Source organism: Trachymyrmex cornetzi, unplaced genomic scaffold (genome assembly GCF_001594075.2).
Source record: "Trachymyrmex cornetzi isolate Tcor2-1 unplaced genomic scaffold, Tcor1.1 scaffold99, whole genome shotgun sequence".
Lineage (NCBI taxonomy): Eukaryota > Metazoa > Arthropoda > Insecta > Hymenoptera > Formicidae > Trachymyrmex > Trachymyrmex cornetzi.
The window spans coordinates 3,144,364-3,168,615 of NW_017300343.1; the positions used below are offsets into that span (position 1 = coordinate 3,144,364).

The following is a 24,252-nucleotide window of genomic DNA, read 5'->3' on the forward strand; positions in this document are numbered from 1 at the left end:
TGAGAGTCAGCATGGTAATTAACACGCAATCTTAATTCTTCAATCCAAAAATAGAATCTTTATTCCAAAAATTGCTTAATAATTATCACGCTGACTCTCATTCGCCCTGTTTTTTGGAGTTTTTTATTGTTGAATTTAGGAGAGTCCGTAAGAAGATTCCATTATTATTGTTAAACTGTAGCTTTAACGCTCGAGTCCCCCCCTTCAAGTGTTAAAGCCTATTCTATAATGTGCTCTTTGTTTCTCGTTTCTTGCTTTTTGTCTCTTGCTTCTTCCCCCTTTGCAATCATTTTATCGACAATTGTATTTCTTGCTACGTGTTTCCTGTTTCTTCCGAAGTTCGTTAACTTTTATCTCGGGCGACATAAAAACAAAAAACCGAATAAGAAGCAAAAAGACAAGATGTAAAAAATAGCAAAAAGCAAGAAACAGAAAACAAAAATCACATCGTAGAATAATCATAACGAACTCTAAGAAGTGTAAATGCAAAAACATAAAGCGAGCCTCTGCTCCCCGAAGAGGCTATTTAGCTAAAAATTGATACGTATGGTACTTGTGACCCCTCAAATGGGGTCGGAAAACCAAACCTGGGGAATATATACTAAGAGACTATATTACATTCTCGAGTTTAGAATGTAATTGAGACTAATTTGTAACTTCAACCTGCAATTAATTTCAAAAGCTTTACTGGTAAATGTAACAATTGCCGTCTTGGTTTCAATGGATCAATTGATCCAATAAAATCTTAAGCCTGCAATTGTGACATTTACCAGGAAAACTTTTATTTTTTAAAACAACATTATTTTCATTCCAATCAGTTATTATAATAAATTACATTTTGAAGTTAATATTACAAATTTTTCAAAACACTCAAACATATTTTCTAGGAAACTTTATATTTTATAACAAATGAGCGATATGATGGAAAGAAGAGCAAATAAACATCTCAGTTTGAATTTAAATATATATGTAAATTAAATTAGTAAGATATAAATTACTTATGTGGATGTAAAATATTTCAGCCCAGAATATGTTATCTAATTTTTAATTCAAAGAAGTGTTTTCAGGCATCTAATTTTTATGATAACATTTAAATGATAATGCTGTAAATAATTGCAACATAGAAGAATAAGATTTTATTTTATTTAATCAAGATTTTATCAAGAGTTATTGGAGTGCACACTCCGAGATATATTTATATGCAATCGTGCTATGAATGTCATGTTCTACTTGACGTGCCAGACGCTTTATACACACAAGTTGGATCGGTGCGACGTCTGTTAAACGCCTTGTAACGCAGTATTAATTTTTTAACGCGTCACACCAGAGGTGAGCTTTTATGAAGACAACTTATAACACGTCGTCGCCAGTGACATGAGGAAAAAACTTACGCCGTCAGTGACGCTGACCTCTGTCAGACTAAGTTTCTTCACAAGAATTTATTTTATAGGTAAAAGAGACAAAATGCTATGTCATAAACTAGTGTAAAACTTTGTACTTCTTTTCTTTAAATTATTTTATTAGAGAAAACATATATATATAATTGTTTTACCTGATTTATAATATTTTTTTATTATGACTTAAATACAATAATATTTTGTAAAATCCTAATTTGACAAAGTTTATTGTAGACAATATAGTAGAAAAATTTTTGACAAGACATTAGTATTGCTAATAGAAATTTGGAAAGTTATTTGAGTAAAATATTTGCTAATTTCTATAAAACATAGTAGATCAACTTGCTTTATATGCTGCGTTATTTTTATTTCACAATTGCAATTTGAAATTAATTTTTGTTTTATTATATATGTTATCGCATTATTATGCATATAATATTATAATTTTCTCATCATGATTTATCATATTCATATGTCCATTCAATTCAAGAATGTCTATCGAATATCCAAATTTATTTTTATTTTTTGATTCTTTTGTATAGACCCTTTTCTCGATAGTGATAGCGTCATTTAACATTTGACGGAGCTATTATTATCGGAACATTTTAGTAATATTTTATATATAGAATATTTTAAATAAAGAAACGTTACAAATTTGATATTACTGTATTATGATATTACGATGAAATCACATTAATCGTATTTCATCATTATCCAGCAAATCTTTTAGTATAAACGATGTCATTTGTGTTCTGCACATATATATTTTTTCCAAAAACCTAGATGTATCAAATAATTAGTTATAACATTTATAAACAATTTTTAAAAATATACAATACCTCATAAAAACTTTCTAAAGATGATGTTAAAGTATATGTAAGAATCATTTGATAATTTTTGTACATATATAATCAAAGTGATAAAAATGAACCCAGAACACGAATGATCCATCGTATGTAGCAAAGGACCGGAAAAATCATCGTGTGTATTAGAGAGAACAAATATGCGTGAAATCGCAGGATTCTCTATAAAGATTGTGTTCCAAAATTTACTGCCAGTACTGAAAATCTATGGAACACGTGACATAAACTATAGATTTTCAGTATTGGCAGTAAATTTTGAAACACGGCCAAAGTCTCCGTCGACAGTATATCGACGTCATCGGCCGCGATACGATGAGAACTTCGTTTACGCGCCGTTGCCGGGTGAATCACGACGGCGCGGGAACGGCGAGACCGCGATTGGTCGGCCGGTGTGTAGGTCGGCGCGCCGGATTGGCTGCCGCGGCCATGTGTACGTGACGTGCGACGACCGCGCGGTGTCCGGGGTGAAGTGAGCCGCGATGTGGCCGTGCCTGGCCGCGCCGAGCCGAGCCGAAGTGAGCGGCGCGACCATTCGTACGCAACACGCGACTGATGCGACGTCGGTTACACGGGCGGGCGATACGCGTTGCTTTCTTCTCACGCGAGTGTAAAACGCTTGCCGCTCAAAAAAAGGATCGTTGCTCGCGATCAAACGCGCTTGCGTCTCGTCAAAATGTGATCGGACGATTTTCCCGCTTTTTTTTCTTCTCAAAACACTTGCTCTCTGTCGGCCGGAGGTGAAGGGAAGGACCACCGGCGAGTTTTGTACTTCACGAGGATTCGTGCCGACGTTGAACATGACACTTCCGTAAGGAAATCCAAAGGTAATTCACAGTGTATTTCAAAAATATATACTTGCGAAAGAATTATACCTCTTCTCATATCCTGGAAAGGATAAAAAGAATTCGATAGTTCACTTAATTCGCGGCATCGCCATTTTCTTTGATTCATATCCATTTTCTCTCTTGATTTTAATTTTTCTACTTTTCTTAATTCTCAATCAAGGCTGTCAACTAGTCACTTATGTTTCACTTCACAATCATGCGTGGCATTTAGAATTTTTAGCGGCGTCGTTAAACGGCATTTGTACATTTTAGAAAGGCACGTTCGAAGGGGGGACGTTTGAAACTGTTCTCGATCGATTATTGATTTTAAACACGAGATAATTTAGTCGTAGAAATAAATTCCTTCGGGTGAAAAGATTGGGAAGATCGCGATTGATTAAACGACTTTTTTGTATTACGGGAGGACATCAACCGGGGCTATATGGGAAATGTATTATTTAAAATAAAGAGTCTATATGTGTGTACATATATGAGTATTTTCCATTTGATGACACTATGAAACAAATATTGTTTTGTCTTTGTTTTTTTTTGAAATGTCAAGAAAGCTAGAACGATGTTTGTGTCGATTTGTGTCACTAATATCTATTATTCTAATAATTCCCGTTTCTACCAATGTAGATTAATTTTAATCTCGGTTCAACTTATTTTTCATCTTTTTCTAATTTTTAGAATTAGGAAAAAATGAAGAATTAGTTGAGATTAAAATTAAACTGCATTGATAGAAACGAGCTTAATGTAGATTAATTTTAATCTTAGTTTAATTCATTCTTTATCCTTTTTTTATTCTTATATCCGGTTTTTTAAATATAGTTAATTTTTTATCTTGGTTTAAGTGACTTTTCGTCTTTTTTAAATTCTAAATTAGAAAAAGATGAAGAGTAAGTTAATCTTCATTGGTAGAAACGGGCATGAACGCGGAAAGTACCTACTCTGGAATTGTCAAGCGCGACAGTTTAAATCGTCGCGCGCGACGAAGCGCGCTATTTCGAAATTTTTGCCGCGATAAATCCGTTACATTCTCTACATTTATATTAAAGTCGGTTGCTCACACTATTCTACGGGCTAAGGCTGCATATTAAAAGTAATTACATGCATGAATGAAGAGAGTCATTTAATAATAACAATATAATGCGTATATTTTGATTATTAAAATATTAAAATGTTATTAGTGGATTGTATGATTGGATATTTTATCAGTTAAAGTGCTCATATTGCATTTTTCCCTCGGTTTTTCCATAATCTTTATAAGTATCTTTATATGTTTTTAATAGTTTTTATAGCACTCTTTGTAATAATATTTATAATATTCTATTTTCTATATTTATTATTGAAAAACAGTAATTACTTATTTAGAGTATTAAAATTACTGAATAACAGTGCTTTTAATATCTAAAATAATTAATTAATTATTGTCTTTCAGTATTAAACTGGTCAATAAATTTCGCTTGGCGCGGTTTTGTTTTGAGCGCGTGAAGTTCAGAAAGTGCCCATATATGTAGTGAAAATGTAGAACTGGACTCATTTTAATTTTGAATAACTTTGCAGTCGATATTAGCAATATGATTAAACTGCTTTTCAGTATGCATAATCCAATGAATCGGTTTTTTAAAGTGGGTGTATAATATTATGCCACATCCGTTATCTATCTATCTATCAGTGAAGTTAATTATTTTACTAAGAACTTGATGCAGGCAGATCTTGAGATGAGAGAAAAATTATAATTTTATACTTATATATAAAGCCTACTACAAACAATCTAGAATTCTATCTATAATTTCACATGCGTCTGTAATATACTTTCGAAAATTTCAAAAAATGTTAGAAAGTTTTTAAAGAATCAAAACGCAGCTTATGTAATAAAATGCATATAATATAATATAATCATATCATTTATTTTTTTATGTGCAGATTAATTGAGGTTATATGATATACATATGTATAATATATAAATTATATTTATGTAATTATATATGACATTTTAATATTAGATGTAAAATATAACTTGTATTTAAAAAGGTAAAATTCCATTGTTATCAATTCTGGCGATTTAGGTTTTGTACTCTAGCTGATATACTATTCATTAAGCAATTCTTCGCGGTTGATTTTGTCTAGACTGTTTAATTATTACTTAATTTGTGGATTGATCTATAGTCTTAATTAACACTTCTATTGCGTCAAGTTTAAATTTTTTGATGTTGCTATAAAAGAAATAATAATTCTTAAGTATCGTATTTTTAATAATATATTTGTGAATTTTAAAAGAGAAAAATATATTTTAGATTTCTCTGTGCTGTTTATATTGGAACAATTGGAGAAGTAATTATAATATTTATCAAAAAATATTACGGCATCTTTCAACAAACAGAGAAACGCGGATCAGATTCCTGCAGCGTAAACAATTTTAGATTTGCATGGTCGATTCGAATGAATCACAAAGAACAAACAACAAAATCAGAGCCAAAGAGAGTCAGTCAATATCTGTACTCGAAACAATTTTTTCATTCACACGATATCCCAATAGGTTAGTTAACTGCGTATATTTCTCAAAGAAAAAATTGCTTAAAACTGGGTCAACTCTTTTTTTAACGAAATTGAATAAATGCGATATTTCTACGGGTCAATTGTTTTTGAGAAAAAAAATGTTGAAAGCTATTACTGTGGATTAAAAGAAAATATATACGGATGAATATTCCCCCGGTGAACTGAACTATTATTGTACAATGCTATTCATTAACATCTCAGACGCATTTAAGATGTCTTGTATATGTTCCAACATGTGTGCTCTCTGGGATACTTGAAGTGACTTGCAAATTAATCTATTCTTTTAATTTTATCTTATTTAATCGCACGAATCCGTCTTGCTTCTTTATTCATTAAGAAACGATAATTTTTTACGTGTAAAAAGCGTTAAATTACCACCGCTTCCTGGCGAAGCTTTTTGGCGAAGCCGTGTGCTCCGGGGAATTGCAGCTACGGTCTCCACGGCCCATTGCATTGTCGCAATTCGTCGAGAAGCGGCGCGTTTTTCTCGTTACAAACATTAATCTCTCGTGCTTCCGGGAGATAGCCTGGATCGTGGCCGCGTCGCGAGTACGTTGCTCTACCGTGCTTAGAACCGCGCGAGCTTTTTACCCATCGACAGCGCCCGGTTTGACCCTTTCAATGCAACGGCTCTCTAATCGTTGAGAGGAAAACATGGATTTCTCGCGAGAGATTCCATTCCACACTTCGATTGTTAATACATCGCGTTGCCAGTGTCGGATTATCCATTAGGCGCATTAGATATGCATTTAGCGTTTACAAACGGATTTTGTGCTGAATCGCATGATGTGAAAACCGATATAGGAGAATGAAATTTGTGAGACGAAACTGTAAGTAGCGAGCAAATTTACTGCTGCAGCTTATATTACTTTTTTTCTCTCTGTGCGAACAGATTTTTAATACCTAGATAACATAACATATTTATAGATACATAAATCTGCTCTTTCTGTAATTTATAGCAATTAAACTCCTGCTTCCTTACTCTCTGAAACTTTTAGAGTGAATCTCACTCCGAAGAGTGAAATCTCACTCTCAAAGATTGAAAATTGAGCTACTCTTTTTCAAGACTGGCTCAATTTTCACTTCTTAGAGTGAGATTCCACTTCAAAGAATTTAGAGTAGGTATCAAATTATTTAGATGTTATTTCTTTACAGATCAGTCAGGTACTACTAAAGATATTTTTGCTTTAATAAATTAACCGATTATACTGGGATCTCTGATGCGATACGCATTGAATATCGCGTATCAAGGCATTGACCCTATAGTACGAAACCTACTTTATATGACGCATATATACCACGCGTTTGTCCAATGTACTACTTCTTTTTCAAGAGTATATAGCTCAGTATTAGGAATTTATAGTTATAGCTATTGTGCATCAGAAAAACTTTTACAGAGCAGCATTTTTTAAATCAAACTTAGTCTTTTATCATACGAAGAATCATCCGGATATAACTTTCAGTATTCGGTTATATTGAGACGAAGGTTTATCAGATCTTGCCTTGTTGTTCCGGCAAGTGTTGAACTCTCTTCGTCGTTGCGATGAAATTACTGATTGCAAAGTGCAAGAAAACTGAGAGCTCAAGAAGCTTAACAACGTTGCACTGTGTTTGTGAGGTGATCTCGAGTTGATCGTTACACCATGATGATAGATTATAAGAGACTTTTGTGCGCTTGAATGTGAACGATATTATAGTCAATTTAGTCCTTTTAAGCACACAAAATCTTTCTTATTTAGATAATCGTTCAAATCTTTTCGATAGATTTCGACCGATTGATAAAGATTTGAAGTGTTTTATAAAATATTAGAAAAGCATATTATTAGAAATACTTGAAAGCATTGATAAATCTTAAAAATTTTGTATGTCTTTTTGTGAATGTCGTAAAATTCTTCTCTCAGATGTCATAGCTTGAATCTAACGTTGTAAAATAAAATAAAATTGTTTGTTATAGAATAGAAAATGAACTAATATTTAAAATAAATTATAAATTATTATTTAAAGTTGTAAAAAATAGATTCCTAAAACACATTTAAGACTTTTAAAATAAAAAAGTCATTAAATTTTAAATAATATTCCATATAGCTGACTGTATATTATATTTGAATAATTCGATTTTGCTACAAAATTGTATTGTACGTTAATGTTCAATAAGCTGGAAAATAATCGTTGCTGTATTCACTTTCATCATTATACGTAAATAATGAAGATCTATAAGAATTGCAACATAATTCCTATATATTTTTTTATTTTATATATTGTTTTAGTTATATTTATAAATTAAACAGTGTGATTACATATAAACATCTCATTTTATTGTTATACATATGTTCACGCTAATGTTGACATATAATGAAATGCTCTACACAAAGCATCTGGTTAACATACTTAACTAAAGCTTTGTAATCTTACCATAAACATTATTAACTGCTCGCGTTGATCGCAGAATTGCAGCTATAGACATTGTTTCCGTGAAGTATGATGAAGTAGCGTTGTAAGTTCCTGTTGCGCATGTATTAAATTAGCACTAGACGTCTATTAGCATTAGATTCTTCATGTTGATTGCAGATAATTTTCTTTTGGATATCCTAACCTGGGGCCTCTATTCTTGAAAAGAAACGTATATGAAATTCTACACTGAAAAAAAAATATAGTCAATTTTAATAGATATTTAGTTGAATACTGCCAACTAAATATTTATTAAATGTAAAGATATATTTATTTGATACAAGAAATGTTAATTTGATTTAACAATCATTTTTTTACTAAACAAATATTTATTTACTGTAAGTAAATGTTTAGTTGGCAGTATTGAACTAAATATTTCTTAAAATTGATTATATTTTTTTTTCAATGTAGGAAAGTACTATAGTATATGTAACGTATACTATAAGTATATCCCTAGTTTTTTGTATACGTTTCTTTTCAAGAATAGGGGTCCTGGCATTTCTGATTATAAAAGAGATACGTACTATGTATGACATTACTGCGTATTAGGTATCAAACAAACTTGTATCGAGCAATTGTCCCATTTTATGATTATATGTCGTCAAGGCTGAAACTTCGTTCGATGGTTTCTAAAGAGAATCTAGAACGAGAGATGTCAATTAGTTATACAATACGAAAACCTCAGTAACTTTGTTTTTCATAATTCTATTATTATATTTTTATCAAGGAATATACGTATCAAGGATTAAAGTTATAAGCACGGCTAAGAAAGTTGATTCGTCGATTTGAAAGTTATCAAGGAAATGATATTACGAGTAACAGCGTGTATTTAGGAAATATATCGGAAATAAAAAATAAATATTTACTATGAAAAATATAATACTTAATATTTTTTATTTACAGTTGTTAATTAATGCATATTAATAAGGAATTTTGAGACGATTGCAATATTTGGTACATATTAATGTCAACAATACGCTCATTTACAATGATAACATATTATCTTCAACGCTAAATTCGCAATTGTTAATGTCTATAAGTACAGTATTAAATATTTAAGAAGAGATTTAATGGAACCATTTCATAGAGTTGCATACATGCAATTATTTGTAATTCTACAGAATGCTTTAGTAACTGCTTGTGGCCTTTTATCTCACAAAAGTACTGTGTATAGTCTTTAATACAATGAAAGTTTTAACTTTAAGGTAACCAGTATAAAGTCTTGAGTAGCATAATCAATAACTCGATTGATGCGTATCATCTCTTACGTTATGTCCTCTGCTCATAGGAAAACTTGTCTATAGAATGTAGTTACGATAGTTTACGTTCTACTTTGCCACGTCATTCGCAATGTAAATTATGAGCAGATAATCATTGCTGTAATACTACACTGCTGCTCTACATAATTATATGTGTCCGATACGGATTCCTCGGAAAATATAGGCTGCTTTCCTCTTAAGAGACACAAATCGACACTCAAGTTTATACTTTGTTACAGTTAAATAGAACGCAATGCGTATAGCGTGTACGAATTTTTAATACTTTACCTTACGAAATTTTAATTAGCTTAAAACTTCTCAAATTTCCAATGCATGTATATTACAGATATGTATATCTTATTGCGTTCTAATATCGTTTAAATTGATTAAAATCACATTTGAACATAATTCGATTCTCCTTTCGAATCGAAAAGTATCGGTTCAGTTTGAACCAAATTGTAAATGGAAAGCGACGTGTGTCAATTTGTGTCGAAAGTATCGACTGTGTCTGTATCTTTTAAAAGGACACCAGCCATAGCTAAATTAACATTTTTTTCTAATGTACATTTTTTTCTACCAATCTAAGTAATGTTATTTTTCTAAAATCTAAATTAAGATATGGCGACAAAAAGAAAAAGAAAAAATTCCTTATTTACCATTTATGTAAAAAAAAGCAATTTATATTTGTCAAATAATCGCAATAAAATAGCTACATAATAAAGTTATATGTATCTAATATGATTTTCTAGACGTTATAACGTCCTGCGAAAATTATGAGAGACGAAAACTCTATAAACTACACCATGTGCAAAAAATTCGACAACATCAACGCCCTAATCAAACTTATGAGAATATTACCTCGGTTCGGGTTTCATTAGAGTCGGTTAACCGTGTTAGGAACTTTTACAAATTTTGCTTGCCATAATTGCGTTATCATAAAATAGAGTAGTCAATCAGCGAGAGGGTGAATTTATCCACGGCAGAGTGTACTTTGAGGATGAAATAATATAATATAAAAAGGAACGAGTCGCGCTGTATTCCGCTTCCGCACCGTTTCGTTCACGGCGATATATTTTCCCGGATTATTCGACCGACGCGTACCTATTTATATCGCGCCCGTTAAATTATCTGCAGTATACGTCCGTCGGTGGGATCCGTCTACAGGTACTTTGGTCGGCCGAATCGTCGAATTAAAAAGGGCATATCCTTGGCGGTTGCGGCAGAATCGATCTCGCCTCGTCGGCCTCAACTCGCCGAACTTGCTAATTGCTGGAATTACCGAATCCGCGCTCGAGGCGTACGATCGCGTTACGATATAACGTGTGCGATCATCGTAGATAACTTTGATTAACGTTAACGTTGCGGATTTGTCCGTTATACTTATTGCAGTTGTTAACGCAATGATTTAAAGGACTTTATAAAGATAAAATTTCTTTATAAACTATGTTGAGTCTTGTGTCTACAATGAAATTGTTCCGAGATATCGGATGAAGAAAGAATTAACAAAACACATTTGAATAATTCGGCCATTTGATCTGTTCGATTATTGTCTTTCTCCGTCCGAGATCTCGGAGTGATTCCTACATTGACAGAAAAATGCTTGAAGAAATATTTGTTTGAATAGTGCCAGTTGAATAACTTGAATAACTAATTTGCTAAATGTAAACATATGTTTATTTGGCGCAAAAGTCATTATTTTGTGTGACTTAACTATTATCATTTTATTTAGCAAATATTAATTTTCCATAAATAAATGTTATATTAATATCATTCAAATTATTATTTATTAAAATTAAGTATATTTTCTCTGAGTGTAGTATTGTAGGTATAAAAACAGGGCTTTAAAAATAATATTTGCACTAAAAGAAGAGGTAAATATTACTATAAAGTAATTAAATAGATATTATGTACATTATTGCAACAAATTAATTAGTATAATGTAATTAATTATGGCATAAATTAATTGTTGTAATTATTATAACGAGTACCTACATCTTTTAGTCGATTCAATAATTATGATTATTATAATATAATGAATCCCAATTCTCGGCAGATAATATATATATCTTATAATTAGACAAATCGAAATTAAATTGAAATTAAATTGCAACTCAAATATGAAAATCTTTGAGCTCCAATTAATCTATCAATTACTGGCTCCATAGGAAGGATCCTGTTCTAAAAAATTCGGTTCGACTTCTGCTTTATAAACATTCGTAATACTTATTTCACTTGACGTGATTGTCAGTTTAATCATGAACAACTTCCAATTTGAATGTCTAGAGATTCTCTGCGGTCCCTGCGCTTTACGCAAATTACGAATTAAAACTCTGTAGGATGAGGGATTAAACATGAAATCTGTTAATTATGAATCTTTTTACGGATCCTCCCTATACGATATTTAATAAGTCTATTTTTTATTCCTGCATTAGACTCTGCATTCGAACTCTCTTTTTCAAATATTAAACGTTTCATTTTAAGTTTCAAGAGTGTATACTAGTTCAGCCACAGAGAACAGACATTGTATCTCGCTGTACAGAGAGAAACGCGTTTTGAATGTGAGTCAGAAATAATCGTACGACAGTTCTCAGACGACACATCTGAGATAGACACGTCTCGGTAGACGCGTGGGCGCCGACGACGGTAAAGTGCAGCGGAATACGTGCGCCAGGTGTAAATAAAAACCGCCGTAAGCGCGGCCAAGCGTAACGACCGCCCGGTCTTTTCTTCCGTGGTATTGTCAGCTGGCCGGCACGTTTGTTCCGATCCCTTTGTGCGTCGACCGCACTCGGCCGTGGTTATACCTTTCCCGAGTGAAGCCGGGATGCCCATGCCCTCCTATTTGCATAAGAATTCCGCGTCACTGGCAAACGCGGCCCGCGCGACCCGCGACCCGCTGTAATGGAAAAACGCTTCGCTAAAATGGACCGCGGGATCCTCCTGCTCTACCCGGACGGTGTTCCAGTTTTATGAGACACCCACGTGCGAACTAAACGAAAACGAAGTGTATTACGCCCTTCGATCGTAATAGCGCGTCGCGTCATCATTCCGCGAGCGATCGAGCGAGGAATGTGGCAGGAAGTTAAACTTTGCTTTATCGCTTATTTTTAAACTGCGAAACGAGATACCAGAGCGAAAACAAATAACAGCCGATACTTGTCGGTTTTGTAAAACGGATGTCTCATGTCAGATTCCCAGAAGCTGATCAGTTCCATGAAATAAATAGAAGAGAAAATTGATGTAGTTATAAACTACTCTTTAAATTTGTTGGAGTGGAATCTCACTCTAAAGAATGAAAATGGAGCCAGTCTTGATAAAGAGCGGCTCATTTTTCAATCTTTTAGAATGAAAGAGAAATTTCACTCTCTTCAGAGTGACAACTCTAACAATTTTAGAGAGTGACATGTTCTATTATTATAATAGTATTAAAATTAAGAAATTGACAGAAAATCGATCAGTTTTTGTTTCTGAAAGATTCATATACTTGTCCTTCGCGTGATCGTACAAAACTACATAGGAAATCGATAAACGCGATATTAAGAAGGATGCGGTAGAATAAAAATAAATGGTCTCTGGTCTCTAAAACGATTACGGGCTTAAACGTTAAAATTAGTATCGAGTTCGATGCACCACGCGTTCCACAATGTGCAACCGATAAGCGTTGATATCGAACACGTTAAGCGGATACGCTTAAAGTACACAGACTTTGTAGCATCTGTTTCCGTTTAAAACCCCACCTCGCTTAAAATCCCTTTAAAACTCTCCGCTAATCGTCGCGAGTCTGTTTATGTTTATCAGTAACGGATCGGATCTGTTTTATCGTTGCTTGCTCTTTAAAGTTCTCTGAAAAATCACAATATGATTTTATATGCTTTACATTGAGTTTAAGTTTCCCGATATAGGTTTAACTTTAAGGCCTGGTTTTTTATTTGCTGGTTAACTCGTGATTAGGTTTAACCGATGATAATGTAAAAATTTGATTTTTCTGTCTATGGTTAATCACTAAACTGATGATTTTATATGAATAATTTTTAAAGTTACACTTAGAAAAAAATATAGTCAATTTTAATAAATATTTAGTTCAATACTGCCAACTAAACATTTACTTACAGTAAATAAATATTTGTTCAGTAAAAAAAGATTGTTGAATCAAATTAACATTTCTTGTATCAAATAAAATATATCTTTATATTTAATAAATATTTAGTTGGCAGTATTCAATTAAATATTTATTAAAATTGACTATATTTTTTTTCAGTGTAGTATTAATCATAATTAGAAAAACACATTAGAAATCCACAAGTTAATCAGATAATAAACCGGGCCTGTTTCGTATTTGAAAGTTAAAATACGAACGGCTCATTATGTCCGGAGTTATTATAAGTTTTCGAAGCCGATGAGTTCTCGAACCTCCGCGACTGTAAACGGGAGTTTGTCTCCCTCTCTTCTTATAGGAGGAGGCTGAGTAAACGCGCGTTAAGCCACCCCGCGGCTTGAGAACGAGAACGAGAAGATCGGATTCTAAGAGGACTCACGTTCGCGCGCAAGCACGTTTTCTCCCGTCTCTAGCCGTCCGGTTCCGCGCGCCGCGATATTTTTTTTATCTTTCTTCTTCTTGGAGACGCGAGTTATAAATTTTATGATTTATTCGTCCCGCTCCCACTCGCGGGGCGAGTGGCCAGAAATATATACGTAGACGGGCAGCAGCCCAGGCACTGGCCATTATATAGCCAACCGCGTATGAATTACGGCTGTGTGCATGCCAGTGACGTGCAGTCATCGGCCCAACGGCCGATGCCGATAGCCCTTTGGCTTGGACCCTATACTTAGCGGATAATCGACGCGATATACTGCGCTTATTAGCGGGTATAATAAGCCACATGCCGAACCCACAGGGCCTTCGAGATTCGTTCCGACGTTCCGTTAAGTAGCCTGCCCTTTCCTCCCTTTGCCCTCTTCCTCCCACGCCACCCTTTTCTATCTCTGTTTTTCCTTGGTAGCGAAACACGAGATGGTTCGAGGAAGTCCTGAAAAAAAGCGCGTGCACGATATATATATATATACATATATGATGCTGCTTGATCAATGATGTTGCAGCATTGACATTATGACGAGGCGTATGAAAAGAACGCGGAGGAAGAAGAGTTTGCTTCTATATTACTATGTAGCGAAGCTATATAGTTGCTAAGTACTGCAATAAGCGCAATCAGATTCTTCTGTAAAGTAACTCGATATCATAAACCTGTTTCGTCGAATAATCGTGAATTTGTTTGACGTTTGATGTGAACTGTTGAGATGTTTAATAAAGTTTAGCTAATACATTTTGTTGTTAATACTTTGCAGAGTTAGCAAAATTATTACCGGTAAACACAATTAGCACTCTTAACAAGTTTTTTGGTTGTCCGCATAGTAATTAACAACGAGTGCTACGACAGCGCAAAACATGCAGTGTCAGCGAATTTTTTTTCTTCTTGTGTTATATGAGTGTATCACTTTTCAGAAAATATTAGTTTTAATTTGAATTTAGATTTACAGAACGAATATGTGTACATTTCCATTGCGCTACTTTAGAGATTTCTGAAGAGATTTATATGAAAAGAGAGAGAGAGAGAATTGTCGTGAAAATGGGATATTTCTTTTCTGGAATATACGCAATATAAATAATGTGCTAAAATTATTTTTAAGATAATTACAGATGACAAGAGTTATTAGACATTAGAAAGAATTATAACTTTCTGTATTATAGATAACTGAATCTTTAAAATTTCACTCGAAGTAAATTTCATAAATATATATACAAATATATTTATGAAACTTAATTCGAGTAAAATATATAATGTAAATAGATAAAAAATTTATTTTTTCGTTTAAGTCTAAGCATCTTTAAATGTATTAAAAATTTGGAAATATTCTTGTCAATCAGGAAGTATATACGAGAGTTACTCACAAAGATAAATAAAATAGTAACAAGTCGTTGGGATCTTAACAACGTCTCTCTTATAAAATTTTTATTAAAAAAAATTAATTTGAATTAATCAACGAATTTATGAAAAAAATATTCTGGACTCATACCTATGAAATTTTATTGTAATCACATCATTAGTAATTTTACACGTGTAACTACATTTATTGTCTATTGATGATTGGTAAAAGAAAAAAAATGGAGATGCCGGGGATCGAACCCGGGGCCTTTCACATGCAAAGCGAACGCTCTACCACTGAGCTACATCCCCGAATAAGAATTTACTCTTCTGATCACGACTATTCTTATTGCCTTTGTTAAAGCAAAGAACGCGAAGTAAAAAAATTCGATTACATGCATGAATTTATAAAAAACAAATTATGTCAATACCTTTAGTTGATTCCTCGTGCAATTCATTAATATTTTAATATTTTTAATCAAGATTTATTGATGAAATTAGTAAACTGACAGCAGTGTTATTTTTAACAATAGTGCTGCTGCTAGTTACAAAATACGAGTTAGATGCTACTATTTTACTAATTTAATGAGTACATTTTGATTATAAATATTAAAATATTATTAAATTTTGTATTTGTAAATAACCAAGAATAATAAGCTTAATTTTTATGAATTCGTATGCATAATCGATTTATTTTAAATATCTTTAATCAAAATGTATTGATTAAATTAGCTATAATATATATAATAGCAGCATTATTTTATAAGCGTTAATGCTGTTTTTATCTTACTTATTTAAGCGAGTATAAAATATCGATCTTGATTGAAGACTAGAATATCAATGAATTTTGTACGAGAAATTAATCAATAATATTTAATTTTTATGAATTCACGTGCATTGATTTATCTTAATATTTTCAATCAAAATACATTGATTAAATTAGTACTTTAGCAGCAGCGTTATTCTGAGAGCATTATCATTTTCGCGAGTAATACTACTCTACATTTTGCAGATCATGCCGATATATTGCTATTGTCTTCTAGAAGACGGTTTTACACCGGCAAGATCGACTCGCGTAACTATTCACTGCCGGCAACTACCTCTTTTCAATCAGTAAAAAAGCAGACTTACGATTATAGAGACCGTAAAGGGTCGCGGGGAATCAAAGGGACGTGGAGGGCATTCGCGGTTGCGTCAGGGCGGGCCGGAGCACTCTCGCATAATGCACCATTGTTGTTTTTTTTTTTTTTTTTTATGTCGAGCAGGACGCGTTGCTCTGTATCGTTCCTGAAGAATCTCGCAGTAATGCGCGTCGCACGGTAATTCCGGCGAGGAAGGATGCGACTCGTGCTCTTTGCGCTTTCGTTCACGGGGCGATCGAGCCGAGTTCCGCTCGTCTCGGCGCGGAACTCGAGCGGGAAGCGCGCTTGTTGCCACGAGGCATGTTCGACGGTGCCTTTTTTTCGTTCTCTATTATTCTCACTGCGAGGCTATAACTAAACTATGGTGTACGTGCCATCTAAATGGCAAGTTATATAATATACGAATATAGCGAGAGTATCGAAAATTGAAATCTTGCGACAAGTAATGCGAGATCTGCTTCGACGAGTAATGCGAGATCTGCTTGATTTTGTTTTGTATAAGGAAAGACGCAGACTGTTTATTTAAAACAATATACGTTTTTTTTTTTTATATAAGGTAACTCCGGTATATATGCCGCACCTATCAAAAACTTAATTTATTAAGTATTATTTATTATGTTTGAAATAAACGAATTGTATCAGTAAAAACTTTGTACTGTCTACTACTATGAAAAAAAATATTAGAAATCTGAAATATTTATTTTTCATATTAAAAAATAAACTTTTTGAAACCCTTGCATTTTATATAGCTACTCATAGGGGGAGGGGAGTATGTACGACTCATGAAAAATTTATAAATAATGTATATAAATAAGACGTAAAATGACATAATAACTTATAAAATGTGTTTATGAAGTTTTATTAAGGAATAGGAATGGTAAATATGTATATGAAATAATAAATAATGATTACAATCTGCCTACATATATTACAAGTGTTATGACATGAGGTACATATTTCATATAATGCGTTTATTGCATTTAGTGCACTGAATTCAATCTGCGCACTTTGTATACTTTGGGCATAAATCCCGCTCGCTAAAAATATCGCATATCCCAAACAGGTGGAATATATAAGACAACAAACTAAATAAAGAATACGAAAGCAAAGCACTTGTATTTTGCTATACAACATGCTTTACTATATATATAAGACAACAAACTAAATAAAGAATACGAAAGCAAAGCACTTGTATTTTGCTATACATGCTTTACTATTCCACTACACGTATGTATTACGAAATAATTACTAAGTCTTTTACACGCCCTACAGTAATAATCATTTTATGTAGATTTTAATTTATGATGTCGTTGCTTATTACAGTGACAAATCGATTCAACTCACAATAATTTCATTAATATTAACAGTAAGAAGCTGAAATCAACCAGTATTTGCCGGAGTTACCCTATGTAGGATGAAAGATTGTTATGCACGATTATTGTTTGATATATTATTTATTGTAAATAATTTTTATATGTGAAGACTTTTTCATTGCTGCAATCTATGTTTTGAAAAGTTTCCATTGTTTTAAAATTGTGCAGTTTATTTTTTCTTAAAAAAGATACTGAAAGAATTTGTATTATTTATCGGAGATTTTCGCTTTTTGGTTTCGCATAATTTTGTTGAGGAAATCAATTCTTTCTAATTTGTCAATGTGCTATCTATTAATTACATAATTAATTGGAATTGTAAATTAAAGACGTTTCAGAGACTAATGATAGAGATAAGAATCAAGATATTTTTTATCATTTTATGACAATCAGTTGTTACGTAAAGGTAGCATTAATTGAGAATGATATAACTGATATAACATTATCAACACCACTATCCGTTGTTAACTTAGTCACTATTTTAATTGGACAAGCGTAAGCTACATCGAGTCTTCGTTAATTGCTAACTATTGTTGTCTATGTTTGCCGAGCTATACGAGTTTAGATTTCTGATAATCTTGGATAATATTTGGTAATATAATATTTGGCGGCGCGTTTTAGCAAACAATATCTAATGATCGTACGCATAGGTTCATCGTTAGGTTTTAGTATCGGCAAATAAGTTCATTAGAAGGGTACCCCGTAACTTATTGCCGAGACGTCGAGTTCCGCATGTGTACATACGTACGTACACCACGGCCGAAGAGCTTACGATTAATTATCTCCTCGGCCCTCGATGCAACTCATAATGACGATCGGTGCGTAACGCCGGTGCGCTAGTCACGGGGTGAAAACGCGCAGCGGCATATGGCGCGACACGTGCGACCAAACAACCAGGTTTATACAGGGGCAAAGGCGCCGGCAACATTTTGCACAAAAATCTGCTAAAACATTCTTACTTTAAAGAAACTGTGATTTCATTTTGAGTATTAAATACACTCTAAATTTCTTACAGTGAAATCTCATTCCAAGAAAGTGAAAATATTTCACTTCTTAAAAAAAGAGTGACAATTTTCACTCTTTTTAGAGTGAATTTTCACCTTAAAGGAGTGAAATTTTATTCCAAAAAGTGAGATATTTTACTCTAAAAAGAATGAAGATAGTCATTTTTTTTTCATGAAGTGAAATATTTTCACTTCTTTTTCAAGAGTGGTTACATTTTCACTCTCTTGGAGTGAGATTTCACTGCAAGAAATTTAGAATATATAATTCTCGAATGTTGATTAATTGTGTAAATAATATGTTTATTGTTACACTTTTTTAATAAGCTTTTTTTACTAAATTTTGCACAGCGTCATATTATTTTTATAGAAATTTAATTTTAATAAAATCAAAGCTTTCGAGAAGCAATCGGTGGCAGGTTGGAAAGAATTTGTCATTTTCATGCATTTTTGATATAAAATAAATTCGTTTTCTAAAGGTAATTTGTTAATTGCGTCGTATACAAATGATATTTGTTTTCGTTCTTAGATTACCTTATAGTCGACGCCTATGTATATATGTATATACGCGCGTATAATTACATGCTGACCACATCATTTTATCAGAATATATAACTCAGCTTTGAGTCTCACGCTTGTAAAACGACCCCTAAGTCGCTCCTACGCGAAACTTTTTACACTCAAACGTGACGCGGCACGTGTACTCGCTGCAACGAGTAGTTTCTAATTGATCATTGACCAATCCAATTACGTCAAACGTTGAACTGGAAATAATTCCGATCACGAGGAATCGGGGCAAATTTGAAGCTAAAATTAGACGCCGAGTTCGTTATGCATGATAAAATTTTTTGTTTTTTTAGTACACAATACAGATAGATGGTTAAATACATCTTCTTGTGGTACTCACATTTTGTTTAAGTATTTTAGAAATTATGTAATTTTTTTGTCAAATCTTAATTGCAAATTACTCTTAGAAGACATGACTGTTCGCATTGCTTGAAATAAGCAATATTATTCTGTCAATGTTTTAGTTTCATTGAATATTCAGACACGAGGCATCTCTTGCGATCGACAGAAATTAGAATTGACGTTACGACGATCGTTCATGTGATCGTTGATCCGGAAAAAAAGCGGACGATGGGAAAACGACGGCTTCGTTGGGCGCGTTGGTAGAAGCGTTTCTTCGCTGGTCGTTTAACTCGTTCCGCGCGATAAATTGGACACCACTTGACGTAAGGAGAGACGGCATCCCTATAAGCGTACATGAGAAGTAATTAACCATTAGTACGAGCGACCGATCGGCGCCTGCGGACCTTCTGCGATGCAGAAGCCGCTATAGGCCTTGGCTTTGTATGCTACCCGTTTATTGATAATATCACTCATTATGGCTTGTAAATTATAACGTACGTCCTTCATTACGTTCAATGGACTTTCATAGATGGCCCATCTACTTGAATTCGATTTTATCGAACACTTTGTAAAGTCGATTATCGATGCATACCATGTCTTATTATTGTATTGAACATGCTGGTTATATAGGATGGTCATTTTGTAGTGTTTTGTTTTAAACTTCCTTTAGTCTCTTCCTCTCTTCTTAGAGAACGTGCTACTCATACTTACTTACTTAGATAAAGAAGATGATACAGTTATAGAACTTCGTTTATTTCTACTGTATATGAACAAATTTATGTTTAATTTCAAATATTTGAATTTATAGCTGAACGTCGTAGTTTGGATGATAGGAGCTCGACGAGCTCAACTTTAGTTTTTTGAACGCGTTCCTATTATCGAAACCGAGGGGCGTATCACTCTCGAGTCACAGTGCGAGTCTTAGCGAGTCGGTGCGTTTAAGAAATGAATCGGCGCGAATCAACGAGCGCAAACAGGTAAAATAATGCGAGGAATCAATAGAAGCCAGTGAAAATAAAGGAGCGAATCAAACCGAGTCAGCGAGAGTCGAGCAACGATGTTTATTTGACTCGAAAGTGACATACCCCTCGATCGAAACTATAATAATAAGAAGTGCTCATAGTGAGAAGAGTTAGCGAACCTCTTTTATCCGAACTAACTGTTTTGTTCCCTGACATGTTGAAATAAATAGAATTCTAGTGTACGAGCAAAAATATTTTCGAATTTCAAATAAGTATTGTCGTTTCAAGGATCAAATTAGTTTCTGTAGTTAATTAATTTTTTTTCTCAATTTTTGAAGGTTTCTGAAAATCTCGAACTTCAAGCGAAATAGCCTGTATTTTTTTCGTACAAAGAAGTGCGGAAAGTAATTAGCCGGCCAGTTACAATTTAATTATCAGTATTCGCAGCAACGTGTTTTTCATACCCGGGATGCACCTGGTGACTTCCGGAGTCGCGACCGGACAAAAAGAGAACGAGAAAAGCGACCCTGCTTCCGTTTCGTCCTTCATGCATGCGCTGCGAATAACAATAGGGCCATAGTGTAAACGTACAGTATTTATTCGTATTTCTCTCGAGCAAACGGGCGAGCTGTCCTGACAGCGATTATTCTTAATATCCCGTAATTATCCGTTTGTTGACGCACAATGTGGCTTAAAGTAACATCATCATGTAGTAAACATACGTTGCGATATAGTGAAAGTGGCATACATTCCTCTCTATACACGGATACGGAATGCTCCAGAATTGTCTCGCGTCTTTTCATACACTATGTCTGCAACTTACGAGGAAGATTTGGTAATCCGAAAATTCCTAAAAACTTTGTAGACGTGAGACTTTGTTTTTATTTTTAGAACCGGTTATCAGCTGAAACAGAAAATGACTACGCGATTGGATTTATATATGCTTTATTCTTGCAAAGTTTTAGATTTTTTATGAAAGATTGCTCAATTTTCTTCTTTTATTACACTTCAACCTTACTTTTATTAATAAAATAAAATTTAATTTTTTAATTCAGCAGAATTATATAATACAATTTGTCTGCCATATTTATTGTTAAAACTTAAGAATTTAGCAGAGAGATTTCTCTTTCAATTAAGAATAAACCTTTAGAAATGATTAATAATAAATTAGATAAGAAAGGAAATTGTAAAGGAATTAAGAAAAACAATGATGTTTGTTCAGGTAGTTAAACGTTGGTTTATTACGGTCTGCCAATCGCGATCGTGATATGACTTATACAGTGTACACATACCTTCCTGTGCGCAGAAAAAGATTTATAAGTTAGGAGAGGGTAAGGAGGGAAACGTCCGTTAGTGGTTTTAAAAAGTATACTTGGTAAGAGCTGGAGAGATGCAATCGTATGTAATGATTTTAATGATAGCTCATTGAATGTATATTGCAGGAAATGCAGGTGAAAAAGGAGGGCTTCGTCCTTCAAACATTTCTTATTTACGTTGAATAAAACACAAGGATCGTTCTACATCGATTCTGTAAAAATAATAAAACACACAATATATCATGTATCTCGCGATTTTTCGAAGATCGCGGAATAAGAATTCGTACATTTCGCGTTATAGATATACGTTTATATGTGTTCGTTTATAGGTATGCATTAGTGTATTTCTATATTTATAATTATATTTAACGATATGAATTGTAATAATTAGCTCTATAAGATTTGCTGTCTTTTAAAAGTCATATATAATTATATATGACGAGATTTATATATTATCGATTATTATACATTATACATATAATTCTGAATTTTTTATTATTTGATGCTGAAATTAGAATACTTTCAACGTTCTTGCATCGATCGAGAATTGTATAGAAGTCTCTTTATCAGAAAAAGGAAAAAGTGCAGAAAAGATTGATAATAAATCTAGCAGCTTTTGATCTGTAACTTTTTTGTTAAATAGCTTTTTTATATTAAAATAAGTTAAATAAACGGAGAGAAATGCGAAGATGTGCGTCTAAAGGAGATACTTTTGCATAGAAAAGAGAATGAAAAAGAACTAAAAATAAGCACAGTATCATGTTGGCGCGTTGAGGAACGCCGACGGTGCTTTGATGTGATCGGTCGAAATATGCGATATGTAAGCAAGACTTGCTCGCAGACTTTAAAATTAGTCTACGTGCTTTGTCTACGCTATACGTGCTTGCCGTCTGCGTACTTTTGTGTGCATTTATCTCACGTCTACTACAAACCGCGTAGAAAACGAGTAAAGCATTTCTCCATTTTGTTACGTGTACATAAAGAGGATAAATACGTACTGAATCAGTCGACGAATAGACGTTTTAAATAGAATGTAAAAGAAACAAAATTATACAAAATTATTATTATTAAACACGTTTTCTATCCAAATTTCATTTTTCAACCGAAAAAGAGATTTTTATAAAAATCTTAAAATTTTATGCCTTTCGATAATTGTGTGTTTTTCATGTGAAACGTATTGAACCTCCGGTATTCTTCACCAGGAATTTCTCTCTATCCATTCATTATTTAATGCTAGAATAATTACTGTTAGTGGAAAATTAAAATTGATCGAGGACATCCTGTACGTTTCGTAGTCTGAAGGAAATCAAACACATTTTCATGGGAATTGCGTGCGGTTATATTGAACGCTCGCGAGAGCGCATAAGAGATCGTGAATAATGTATAGCCATGTTCGCGTATGTTCTTCGCATATTAAAATTTTCACCGTGTCGCCCGATGATGACGTCTCCCTCGCGAAAAGTACACGGCACCGTGCGTGGGTAAAGAACCCGCGTTTCCTGGGTGCGTCATCGCGGGCGCAAGAACGCGCGCGGCTGAATCAGCGCGGAATTAATCGGATCGCCGCGATTGGTTCTTGATGCGACGGCCGATCGGGATTAATCTAACGGGAATGCTGGGAATTGCTGGCGCAACTGAATAATCTCGATGCGCGCGGCGACGCGCTAATTGTATTTATTAGTGAATGGATCCTTTGTACCCCGTCAACCTCGTGAACGCATCCTTCGCAATCGAGTGCTCGCTGTCGTCATCGAAACGCGAACGTTTTAGCAAATGAGAACGATTGAGAGAAATTTTAAACGAAAAATAGTAGCGCGCTAAAGTGAAAGATAATTTTTATCTCGATGTTAAATTGGCTAATAAAACCGAACAAACAACTCGTATGAAAAAAATATGTATTAAATTAATTAACTGATAAATATTTCAAACAAAATGATGTATTGTGAAATTTTGTTGAATTGAATTATTGCATATAATTTTAAGTGGAAAGTAAAATTCCATTATTTATAGCACGAATTTAAAGAATTAATACTTTTTTTTTAATTAGACCGTAAATTTAATTTAATTTAGAAGAAAATAATATAATGATGAGATATTATATCTTCTCGGTCAGAACGTTTTCATTATTTTCATATAAAAATCATTTCAAACATTCTGCAAATCGATTTTATCTTACTTTTCATTTAATTAAAAGTAAGTAAAACTATATATTTATGATATTTTATTATATTTATAATTTTATTATATTGTGTTTTATATTTTATCACATATTTCAGTA

At 33.4% G+C, this 24,252-nt stretch overlaps 1 protein-coding gene and 1 non-coding gene across 2 annotated transcripts in view; one reads left to right on the top strand and one right to left on the bottom strand.

Moving 5' to 3' along the window:
* Positions 1–2,803: 2,803 nt before the first annotated feature.
* The window catches only part of LOC108770143 (uncharacterized), a 39,824-nt gene continuing 18,375 nt past the window's right edge, over positions 2,804–24,252 (top strand). Inside the window, exon 1 of the mRNA XM_018521510.1 lies at positions 2,804–3,084. The gene's annotated coding sequence lies outside the window, so the exon portion shown is untranslated. The remainder of the gene's footprint in view (positions 3,085–24,252) is intronic.
* TRNAA-UGC (transfer RNA alanine (anticodon UGC)) lies at positions 15,515–15,586 on the bottom strand. The gene has a single exon. It is a non-coding gene; the product is annotated as a tRNA-Ala (tRNA).